Source organism: Melanotaenia boesemani, chromosome 18 (genome assembly GCF_017639745.1).
Source record: "Melanotaenia boesemani isolate fMelBoe1 chromosome 18, fMelBoe1.pri, whole genome shotgun sequence".
NCBI lineage: Eukaryota > Metazoa > Chordata > Actinopteri > Atheriniformes > Melanotaeniidae > Melanotaenia > Melanotaenia boesemani.
In genome coordinates this window covers 23,168,087-23,180,380 of record NC_055699.1, presented here as the reverse complement: position 1 = coordinate 23,180,380, position 12,294 = coordinate 23,168,087, and the positions used below count along the sequence as shown (strand labels likewise).

Genomic DNA, 12,294 nt, shown 5'->3' with positions numbered 1-12,294 from the left:
AATATATATGGTCCAAATGTTGATGCAGGACTCCTCAGAGACAAAAGCAGGTTAGCCATTTTTATTGTAAATCAAGAATATAAGGTAAAGGTCTTGCGGACACAGAACTGAAGGAGCGGGTTGGAGGAACAGGAACCAGGAACGGAGAAGGGGTGAGTCCATGAAGAGCATAGGTTATGTCTGACAGGGAGTGACTGTGGTGCTGGGGTATATAAGGGCTGACTGGTGAAAGGGAGACAGATGTGGCTGATCTGACTTGATTGTAGTGAGAGGATCAGGGGACTGCAGGTGGGGAAGTGGCATGACAGGCTGTGAGTGGCATGACAGGATGTAACACTTCGCCTCACTCTATGGTCACTCAGATAACACATTAATTATAGGAGGTGATTTTAACATTATACTGGATAAACAAAGTACCACAGGAGCTCATCGAGTCTGGAAATCCTCAGAAACTGTAAAACAGTACATGAAGGATTTTGGTCTTTGTGATGCTTGCCGCTCTCACCATCCCACACTAAGAGAATACACCTTCTTCTCTTCAGTTCACCATTCCTATTCTAGATTATATTATTTCTTAACTAGCAGCTCACTGATGAATGACATGTCAAAAATCAGAATCCATCCTATTAGCATTAGTGATCACGCACCAGTATCATTCACTCTGATAAATAAGCAATAAACCAACAACTAGAAACCGGAGATTTAATAGGTCATTACTTAAAGATCCTGAGTTTATCAGTTACTTCAAAAGAGAATGGTCCTTATATCTAGAAAATAACGACTTGCTAGAAACTTCAGCGTGTGTTCTTTGGGAAGCAGGAAAAGCAGTAATGAGAGGGAAAATAATTTCCTTCTCTTCCCATAAAAAAAAGAAGGAAACTTTGAGAATCTCAGAGTTAGAACTCAGAATTAAATCCTTAGAGGACGCTTACCATGTCTCCCCAGAAGAACACACACTAAATGCTATAAGGAAAGCTAAACTTGAACTTAATGAAATAATAGATAAAAAGACGCAATTCTTGGTGCAAAGACTTCGCTTGGAGAATTTTGAGCATGGCAACAAATCTGGAAGGTTCCTGGCTAATCAGTTAAAAACAAACAAGGAGAAAACAACCATCTCCTCTATCAGAGATCCAGAAGGAAACATCAACCATGACCCTGACAAGATAAATAACACTTTCAAAGAATTCTATAAAACATTATATACATCACAACTAACTACAACAGATGACAATATTGATAAATTTCTTAGTAACATCAATCTTCCAAAATTAAAACATGAAAATAAAATGGTCTTGGATTCCCCCCTTTCAGTCGGCAAACTCCAAGAAGCTCTCCAGCATATGCCCAACAATAAAGCTCCAGGTCCAGATGGTTACCCAGCAGAATTCTACAAAGAATTCTGGACAATGCCGGCACCCACCTTCTACAATATGATATTAGAAATAAGGGGAAAAACAAAAAATACCTTCAAATATTAACCTAGCTAATATTACTCTACTATTAAAACCAGGAAAAGACCCGACACTTCCATCCAGTTACCGTCCAATTTCATTAATAAATGTAGATCTCAAAATAATTTGTCATGGACACTGGACTCTAGTGCCAGCTCCTTTTGTTGTTTTTCTTCTCTTCCTATTTGTTTTTTGGCTTGCTTGTGCTTCAGACTGATTCCTTTGGCACAGCTGCCACCCATCTGTCATCAAGGCTTTCTGTCATCTACTGATCCTCCTGGGTATTTATACCACATCCCTCCTCCATTCGATGCCAGAGCGTTGTACCAACAATACTTGGAATCTTGTATTTTTGAAAGATTCTAGTTATTGATTCCTGGTATTAATCCATCTTGTCTTCCTGAGAAACCAGTATCGCCTTCCAGATCCTGAGCCACGCCTGCATTACTTTGCCCCTTCGGACCAAGGATCAGCTGTCTGCCCGCTCACTATTATTCTAAACAATCTTGTCATCAACAAACATTTTTTCCTTCAGTCCTAGAATGCTGTCTGCAATTGGGTCTGCTCTTCCACTGCACCTTGACATAATTAGCAAAGCATTGGCCAGAAGGATAGAAAAAATAACTCCTCTAATAATACATCCTGACCAAACATGCTTCATTAAAGGTAGACATTCCTCTACTAACATGCGTAGATTAATTAACATCATAGATTATTCTACTCTACATAATCTGGAATCTACAGTAATTTCTTTAGACGCAGAAAAAGCATTTGTCCGAGTAAACTGGAAATTTTTATTTGCAACGTTAAACGTTTGGGTCATCTTTCATAGATTGGATAAAAATATTATATAACAACCCAAATGCATGTGTGAAGACCAATGATCAAACTTCTTCAAGCTTCTGTTTACAGAGAGGCACCAGGCAGGGCTGCCAGCTTTCTCCATCACTCTTTGCTATTTTTATTGAACCCCTAGCTGCTGCCATAAGATAAAATAAAGAGATTAAAGGAATCCCTGCCAAAATTATAGAACATAGGATAAGTCTTTATGCTGATGATGTATAACTTTTCTTCCAGAGCCCACCGGCATCTCTCCCCCAGACAATCACACTTATTAACACATTCTCATCAATATCTGACTACTCTATTAACTGGTCTAAGACTATTGTTATGCCCATTAACTGTGACCTACAAAACACACCCAATACTACAATACAGTCTGGAAACATTAGATATCTAGGCATAAACATTTCCCCCAGGTTATCAGAACTAACAAAGCTAAATTATGTCCAGCTACTTAAAGCAATAGAGCAGGGGTGCCCAAGTTCGGTCCTCGAGATCTACCATCCTGCAACTTTTAGATGCAACCCTTCTCCAACACACTTGAATCAGATGTCATCTGCAGGTCATTCAGCTCTGCAGAGGCCTGGTAACGAGCCAGTCATTTGATTCAGGTGTGTTGGAGAAGGGTTGCATCTAAAAGTTGCAGGATGGTAGATCTCGAGGACCGGACTTGGGCACCCCTGCAATAGAGGATGATCTCTCACGGTGGAGGCACTTACCCATATCACTCATGGGGAGGGTTGCCACAGTTAAAATGTTGGTTGTATCTAAAGTAAACGACCTGTTTTCAATGACACCCACTAAACCATCCTGGTTTAAGTCACTGGACTCACATATATCTAAATTTTTATGGAAAAACAAGCCATCACGTATCAGTCTAACAACTTTACAACAAACTAAAGACAGAGGTGAACTGGAGCTACCCAACTTTAATCACTTTTTCTTAGCTAACAAGCTGCAGTATATCTCCAAATGGCTTAAACCTAGCAGTCTGGAAGAACCATGGTTAGATGTAGAGCAAGCATTATCTGAGGATCTGGTTATCCCTGACCTGCCATTCATCTGCTCAGCCATCAAAACACAAGTGTTTTAAAAGCATCAATATCAGTTCCTCTTTAGTGGCTTGGTGGGAATTTCTAAAAATAACCAAATCCTCACTTTTCCCATGTAAGTTCACAGCGGTGGGCGTCGGTCCTGGGCCGGGCGGCCGGGCTATTAAGGGGCAGGCTGGGTGGGGGTTCTGGGCTCTGGTGCCTGGGGGTGGTCCTCCTCCCTCCGAGGTGGTGGGGTCTGTATGTGCCGGGGGTTTGAGCCTGCCCGGATGTACTTCCATGGTATGGGTTGGTGCATGCCCTGGTGTCTGGTTGCCGCCCTGGGACCCAGGGTATGGCCCAGGGGCAGGAAGGGTGTAGGGGTTTGAAGGAGGGCTGAGTGGGATTCGGGGGATTATAGGGGGAGGTGCTGGGGCAGGGATGCTTGTATGTTGTGTGTGTGTCTATATAGGTGTCTCCCTGTGGGATGTCTCCCACAGGGCATGGTGGGAGGGGGGGGGGGGGGGGGGGGGGGGCGGGGGAGTGAGAGTGGGAGGGTTGTATGCTGTGTGAGTGTTTATATTGTGTGGGTGGGGGTGAGGAGGCATGTATGTGTTAGGATGAGCGGGAGTATGCAAGGATATAGGTGTGTGCATGTGTTTCTGTGTGTGTTTGGGGTGGGGTTAAGTGCACTTGTGGGGGGGACCTGGGGAAAGAATGCCTGGGCCTGGGGGTGGTGTGCCGTGGGTCTGGGCTCTGCTGCTGTCCCCATCCTCTCATTCCCTGTTAGGCATGTGGAGGGGTGGGTACCTTCTGGGGTCGGTGGCAGCTCATTGGCTGCGGTCCCTGTATGGCCCGGTCGTGGGGGGCAGCCTCTCCTGGTCTGTCTTGCCCTGGGGGGCCTCCTGGGGAGCGGGGGGTGCCTAATGCCACTAGAGTCTCAACATCCAGAGGGAAGTTTGCTTCTCTCTGGAATTTCATCCCCGGACCCCCTCTTATTTCCCGCTCTCTCTGTCTCACACTCACACACACACACACACACACGCGTAGGAAGTTGGGAGGCGTGCATGCCATGAGGGGTGGAGTGGAGGGGGCCATTCAGTGGTCTCCTTGGATGCATCCCGTGGCGACTCGCCTCTCAGTTTTAATTGCACTTAGACACCAAAACACAAGAAACACAACACATAAACAAATCCTGGGGGGCATGTCATGTGGTGCATGTCGACTCCCGGCTCATTGCGGTCACTGCCCCTCAATTTTAATTGCAAACAACACACACTACATAAACAGTCGGGAGCGGGGAGGGAGAGGGTATTGGGGACCTCTCACACCCCTGTTCCCCTTGGGTGTGGCCGGGGACGAGCGGGGGGAGGTGGCTGCCCCAGGGGCCGGGTCCCGGGGTGGCTGCACTGGTGGGCTGCTGGCTCTGTGGGTGCTGGGTCGAGGGGAGGGGCGTTGCTTGAAACTCGCTGTCCTCTGGTCCGCCTGGGGTGTCCCCCACGGGCCATGGTGGGTGGATTATGTGTGATGTGACTGTGTGATGGTGAGTGCTTGTGGGTACGGCACCGGGGAGGATCTGAGTATGGGGTGCAGATTGGAGCAAGTGGGGGGTGGGGGGAGGGGGTCGATGGCGCCCTGGTTCCCGGGGTGTGCCGCTGGAACATCGGGGTGTGTGCTGGCCTATGCCGGGTGGTTGTCTGGGGGGGCCTGGGCCTCCTGGGTATGTTGCGGACCCTCTGGGCCCTTCGTTTGGGCTGCCCTGGGTGGCGGGGCCAGCGGCTGCTGATTTTGGCCCACTGGGATCTGTGCCCCAAGACCGTGGGGGGCTCTTGCTGGGGCTCTCCTCTGCCGCCCTTCGGGTGGGGCTGGAGTCGTCTTCATGGTGGGGTAGCTTGGGTTAGTGCTCCGGGGCTGCTGCTGAGGGCCCGGGTCTCTGGGCTGCCCTGGTCTGCCTCTGACCTCCATAGAGGCGTGGTCGCATTTGCACGATCTCACTCACCACAGTTCATCCCCGATCACTCCTTATTCCTCATGCTCTGCATGCTGACACAGTCACTGAGTTGTCCAGTGGGTTATATATACTAAGAGATAATTAGGGTCCGAGCCATACAAAGTATGGCGAGACCCTATTGTAGTTGAAATGTTTATTAGGGTCCGAGCCATACGAAGTATGGAAGGACCCTATTGTTCCTGAAATGTTTAGTCTCCTCCTCCTTCTAAGCGCTTCGACCCCAAATTTGACCCCCTAAACACCCATGACAAGTTGTGAAACTTGGCACACACGTCAAGCCCCGCGTAACTCGGATATTATAAGGTCCGCATACACTTCAATGCAAAAGTGGCTCAACAGCGCCACCTAGACACCAAGAAAATGCCCAAATGAATGGGGTCTCAAACGTCTACTTTGACGTAGGAAGACGAAACTTGGCACACACGTGTAACACCCCGAGTCGAGCGAAAAAGTCAATTGATGACATGTTGCCATGGCAATGGGGTGCCCGCCATCTTGCCGTGTACGGCCACTTTTTTCCCATTTTTTTTCACTTTACACACATCGTATTTGAGCGAACTAGTCTGAGGGGATTCGTGCGAGTGACTCCAAACTTGGTGGGAAGCTTCCTGACAAGTTGGGGACCAAACGCTATTCAAATCTTTCTAATAGCAGAAAGCGTGTTGCCGTGGCAACCGACGAAAAAACGCCTTCTCGCCATGAAACACGGTTTGCTCATATCTCCATAGAAATGCATGGGATCTGCACCAAAGTTCACAGTATTCATACGTGTAACACCCCAAGTCCAGCAAAGAAGTTAATCGAACACCTGTTGCCATGGCAACGGGGTGCCCGCCATCTTGGATTTCATTGACATTTGAACAAACTAGTCTGAGGGGATTCGTACGACTGACCCCAAACTTGGTGGGAAGCTTCCTGACAAGTTGGGGACCAAACGCTATTCAAATCTTTCTAATAGCAGAAAGCGTGTTACCGTGGCAACTGACGGAAAATGACCTCGCCAAGAAACACGGTTTTGCTCATATCTCCATAGGAATACATGGGATCTGCACCAAAGTTGACAGGATTCATATGTGTAACACCCCAAGTCCAGCAAAGAAGTCAATTGAACACCTGTTGCCATGGCAACGGGGTGGCCGCCATCTTGGAGTTCACTGCCATTTTTTCCACCTTATACACATCGTATTTGAACTCCAAACTTGGTGGGAAGCTTCCTGACAAGTTGGGGACCAAACGCTATTCAAATCTTTCTAATAGCAGAAAGCGTGTTACCGTGACAACCGACGGAAAAATGCCTTCTCCCCATGAAACACGGTTTGCTCATATCTCCATAGAAATACATGGGATCTGCACCAAAGTTGACAGGATTCATATGTGTAACACCCCAAGTCCAGCAAAGAAGTCAATCGAACACCTGTTTCCATGGCAACGGGGTGCCCGCCATCTTGGATTTCATTGCCATTTGAACGAAATAGTCTGAGGGGATTCGTGCGACCGACTCCAAACTTGGTGGGGACCTTCCTGACAAGTTGGGGACCAAACGCTATTCATATCTTTCTAATAGGAGAAAGCGTGTTACCGTGGCAACCGACGGAAAAAGCCTTCTCGCCATGAAACACGGTTTGCTCATATCGCCACAGGAACACATGGGAACTGCATCAAACTTGACAGGATTCATACACGTTGGGTCCTTAACGCATTACACCACCTGTTGTCATGGCAACATAGCATGTTAGCTAGCAGAATTAGCATGCAAGCAAAAAATGCTAAGTATATCAACATTTCAGATTTTCAGCTGGGTGTTTTGTCATGTTACCTTCCATGTTACCAGGTTACCTACCATGCTAGGAAAAGGTGTATGAGACGGGTGGCGGGGTCCAGGACGCTCGGACCCGATGGATGCCGCTTGCGGCTTTAATTAGGGTCCGAGCCATACGAAGTATGGCGGGGCCCTATTGTAGTTGAAATGTTTATTATTCTTCTAAGCGCCAAAAAGCCCCATTTGACCCCCTAAACACCCACGAAAAGTTGTGAAACTTGGCACACACATCAAGTCCCCGGCAAATTTTCATATTCTAAGGTCCGCATACACTTCAATGCAAAATTGGCTCAACAGCGCCACCTAGACTCCGCAAAAATACCCCATTATATGGGGTCCGGGAACGTCTACTTCGACGTAGGAACACGAAACTCGGCACACACGTGTAACACCCCGACTCGAGCAAAAAAGTCAATCTAACACCTGTTGCCATGCCAACGGTACGCCCGCCATCTTGGCGTGTGCGGCCATTTTTTTCCCATTTTTTCCACTTTACACACATCGTATTTGAACGAACTAGTCTGAGGGGATTCGTGCGACTGACTCCAAACTTGGTGGGAAGCTTCCTGACAAGTTGGGCACCAAACGCTATTCAAATCTTTCTAATAGCAGAAAGCGTGTTACCGTGGCAACCGACGGAAAATGACCTTCTCGCCATGAAACACGGTTTGCTCATATCTCCTTAGAAATACGTGGGATCTGCACCAAACTTGACAGGATTCATACTGGTGACACCCCAAGTCCACCAAATAAGTCAATCGAACACCTGTTGCCATGGCAACGGGGTGCCCGCCATCTTGGATTTCACTGCCATTTGAACGAACTAGTCTGAGGGGATTCAGGCCACCGACTCCAAACTTGGTGAGAACGTTCCTGACAAGTTGGGGACCAAACGCTATTCAAATCTCTCTAATAGGAAAAAGCCTGTAACCGTGGCAACCCACGGAAAAAGCCTTCTCGCCATGAAACACGGTTTGCTCATATCTCCATAGAAATAGATGGGATCTGCACCAAACTTGACAGTATTCATACCTGTGACACCCCAAGTCCAGCAACGTATTCAATCAAACACCTGTTGCCATGGCAATGGGGTGCCCGCCATCTTGGATTTCATTGCCATTTGAACAAACTACTCTGAGGGGATTCGTGCAACTGACTCCACACTTGGTGGGAAGCTTGCTGAAAAGTTGGGGACCAAACGCTATTAAAATCTTTCTAATAGGAGAAAGCCTGTTACCGTGGCAACCGACGGAAAACGCCTTCTCGCCATGAAACACGGTTTCCTTACATCTCCACAGGAATAAATGGGAACTGCACCAAACTTGACAGGATTCATACTTGTTGGGTCCTTAACGCGTTACACCACCTGTTGTCATGGCAACATCGGGTGGCGGGGTCCAAGCAGCTCGAACCCGATGGACTCCGCTTGCGGCTTTAATTAGGGTCCGAGCCATACAAAGTATGGCGGGGCCCTATTGTTTTCCAAATGTTTATTAGGGTCCGAGCCATACAAAGTATGGCGGGGCCCTATTGTTTCTGCTATGTTTATTAGGGTCCGAGCCATACAAAGTATGGCGAGACCCTATTGTAGTTGAAATGTTTATTATTATTCTTCTAAGCGACGTTTGGCCAAATTTGACCCCCTTAACACCCATGAAAAGTTGTGAAATTTTGCACACACATTAAGACCCGAGCAAATTTTCATATTCTAAGGTCTGCACACACTTTAATGCAAAAATGGCTCAACAGCGCCACCTAGAAGTCAACAAAATACCCCATAGAATGGGGTCCGGGAACGTCTACTTTGACGTAGGAAGACGAAACTTGGCACACACGTGTAACACCCCAAGGCGAGCAAAAAAGTCAATGAAACACCTGTTGCCATGGAAACGGGGTGCCCGCCATCTTGGCGTGAACGACCAGTTTTTTGCCATTTTTTCCACTTTACACACATCGTATTTGAACGAACTAGTCTGAGGGGATTCGTGCGATTGACTCCAAACTTGGTGGGAATCTTCCTGACAAGTTGGGGACCAAACGCTCCTCAAATCTTTCTAATAGCAGAAAGCGTGTTACCGTGGCAACCGACGGAAAAATGCCTTCTCGCCATGAAACACGGTTTGCTAATATCTCCATAAGAATACGTGGGATCTGCAACAAACTTGACAGTATTCATACGTGTGAGACCCCAAGTCCTGCAAAGAAGTCAATAGAACACCTGTTGCCATGGCAACGGACTGCCCGCCATCTTGGATTTCACTCCCTTTTTAACGAACTAGTCTGAGGGGATTCGTGCGACTGACTCCAAACTAGGTGGGAACCTTCCTGACAAGTTGGGGACCAAACGCTCCTCAAATCTTTCTAATAGGAAAAAGCGTGTAACCGTGGCAACCAACGGAAAAATGCCCTCGCCATGAAACACGGTTTGCTTATATCCCTATAGGAATACGTGGGCTCTGCACCAAACTTCACAGGATTCATACTTGTGACACCCCAAGTCCAGCATTGATGTCAATCGAACATCTGTTGCCATAGCAACAGGGTACCCGCCATCTTGGTTTTCACTGCCATTTGAACGAACTAGTCTGAGGGGATTCGTGCGACTGACTCCAAACTTGGTGGGAAGCTTCCTGACAAGTTGGGGACCAAACGCTCCTCAAATCTTTCTAATAGGAAAAAGCGTGTAACCGTGGCAACCGACGGAAAAATGCCTTCTCGCCATGAAACACGGTTTGCTTAGATCTCCATAGGAATACGTGGGATCTGCACCAAACTTGACAGGATTCATACAGGTTGGGTCCTTAACGCATTACACCACCTGTTGTCATGGCAACATCGGGTGGCGGGGTCCAGGCAGCTCGGACCCGATGGATGCCGCTTGCGGCTTTAATTAGGGTCCGAGCCATACGAAGTATGGCAAGGCCCTATTGTTCCTGAAATGTTTATTATTAGGGTCCGAGCCATACAAAGTATGGCAAGGCCCTATTGTGGTTGAAATGTTTATTGTTCTTCTCCTTCTAAGAACTTTGAGCCCAAATATGACCCCCTAAACACCCATGAAAAGTTGTGAAACTTGGCACACCCGTCAAGCCTGGCGAAAATTTCGATATTCTAAGGTCCGCATACACATCAATGCAAAATTGGCTCAACAGCGCCCCCTAGGAAAAAAAAATACCCCTAAATGAATGGGGACCCCAACGTCTACTTCAACGTAGGAACACGAAACTCGGCACACACGTGTAACACCCCGAGTCGACTAAAAAACTCAATCAAACACCTGTTGTCATGGCAACGGGGCGCCCGCCATCTTGGTGTGTGCGGCCATTTTTTCGCCCTTTTTTGCACTTTACACACATCGTATTTGAACGAACTAGTCTGAGGGGATTCGTGCGATTAACTCCAAACTTGGTGGGAAGCTTCCTGACAAGTTGGGGACCAAACGCTCCTCAAATCTCTCTAATAGCAGAAAGCGTGTTACCGTGGCAACCGACCGAAAAACGCCTTCTCGCCATGAAACACGGTTTGCTCATATTTCCACAGAAATACATGGGATCTCCACCAAACTTGACAGTATTCATACGTGTCACACCCCAAGTCCAGCAAAGAAGTCAATCGAACACCTGTTGCCATGGCAACGGGGTGGCCGCCATCTTCGATTTCATTGCCATTTGAACGAACTAGTCTGAGGGGATTCGTGCGACCGACTCCAAACTTGGTGGGGACCTTCCTGACAAGTTGGGGACCAAACGCTCCTCAAATCTTTCTAATAGGAAAAAGCCTGTAACCGTGGCAACCGACGGAATAGCCTTCTCGCCATGAAACACGGTTTGCTCATATCTCCATAGCAATACGTGCGATCTGCACCAAAGTTCACAGTATTCATACCTGTCACACCCCAAGTCCAGCAAAGAAGTCAATCGAACACCTGTTGCCATGGCAACGGGGTGGCCGCCATCTTGGATTTCATTGCCATTTGTACGAACTAGTCTAAAGGGGATTTGTGCGACTGACTCCAAACTTGGTGGGAAGCTTCCTGACAAGTTGGGGACCAAACGCTCCTCAAATCTTTCTAATAGGAAAAACCGTGTTACCGTGGCAACTGATAGAAAACCCCTTCTCGCCATGAAACACGGTTGCTCATATCTCCACAGGAATACATTGGAACTGCACCAAACTTGACTGGATTCATACTTGTTGGGTCCCTAACGCATTACATCACCTGTTGTCATGGCAACATAGCATGTAAGCTAGCACATTAGCATGCTAGCAAATAATGCTAACCAGGTATTTCAACATTTCACATTCTCAGCTGGGTCTTTTACCATGTTACCTACCATGTTAACCGGCTACCTACCATGCTAGGAACAGCTGTATGACTCGGGTGGCGGGGTCCAGGCCGCTCGGACCCGATGGATGCCGCTTGCGGCTTTAATTAGGGTCCGAGCCATACAAAGTATGGCAAGGCCCTATTGTTTCTGCTATGTTTATTAGGGTCCGAGCCATACAAAGTATGGCGAGACCCTATTGTTTTCCAAATGTTTATTATTATACTTCTTCTAAGCGCTTTGACCCCAAATTTGACCCCCTAAACACCCATGAAAAGTTGTGAAACTTGGCACACACGTCAAGCCCGGCGAAAATCGGATATTATAAGGTCCGCATACTATTCAATGCAAAATTGGCTCAACAGCGCCACCTAGAGTCACCAAAAATCACCACATGAATGGGGCCCAGGAAGTCTACTTCAACGTAGGAAGACGAAACTCAGCACACATGTGTACCACCCCGTGTTGACCAAAAAACTCAATGTAACACCTGTCGCCATGGCAACGGGGTGCCCGCCATCTTGGCGTGTGCGGCCATTTTTTCGCCATTTTCTCCACTTTACACACATCGTATTTGAACGAACTAGTCTGAGGGGATTCGTGCGATTGACTCCAAACTTGGTGGGAAGCTTCCTGACAAGTTGGGGACCAAACGCTATTCAAATCTTTCTAATAGCAGAAAGCATGTTACCGTGGCAACAGACGGAAAAACGCCTTCTCGCCATGAAACACGGTTTGCTCATATCTCCACAGAAATACTTGGGATCTCCACCAAACTTGACAGTATTCATACGTGTGACACCCCAAGTCC

At 47.5% G+C, this 12,294-nt stretch overlaps 2 protein-coding genes across 50 annotated transcripts in view; one reads left to right on the top strand and one right to left on the bottom strand.

The window, feature by feature from the left end:
- The window catches only part of LOC121628724 (NACHT, LRR and PYD domains-containing protein 12-like), a 2,607,341-nt gene that overhangs the window by 912,432 nt on the left and 1,682,615 nt on the right, over positions 1-12,294 (top strand). The gene's annotated exons all lie outside the window — the stretch shown is intronic.
- The window catches only part of LOC121628726 (NACHT, LRR and PYD domains-containing protein 14-like), an 829,387-nt gene that overhangs the window by 501,133 nt on the left and 315,960 nt on the right, over positions 1-12,294 (bottom strand). The window lies entirely within an intron of this gene.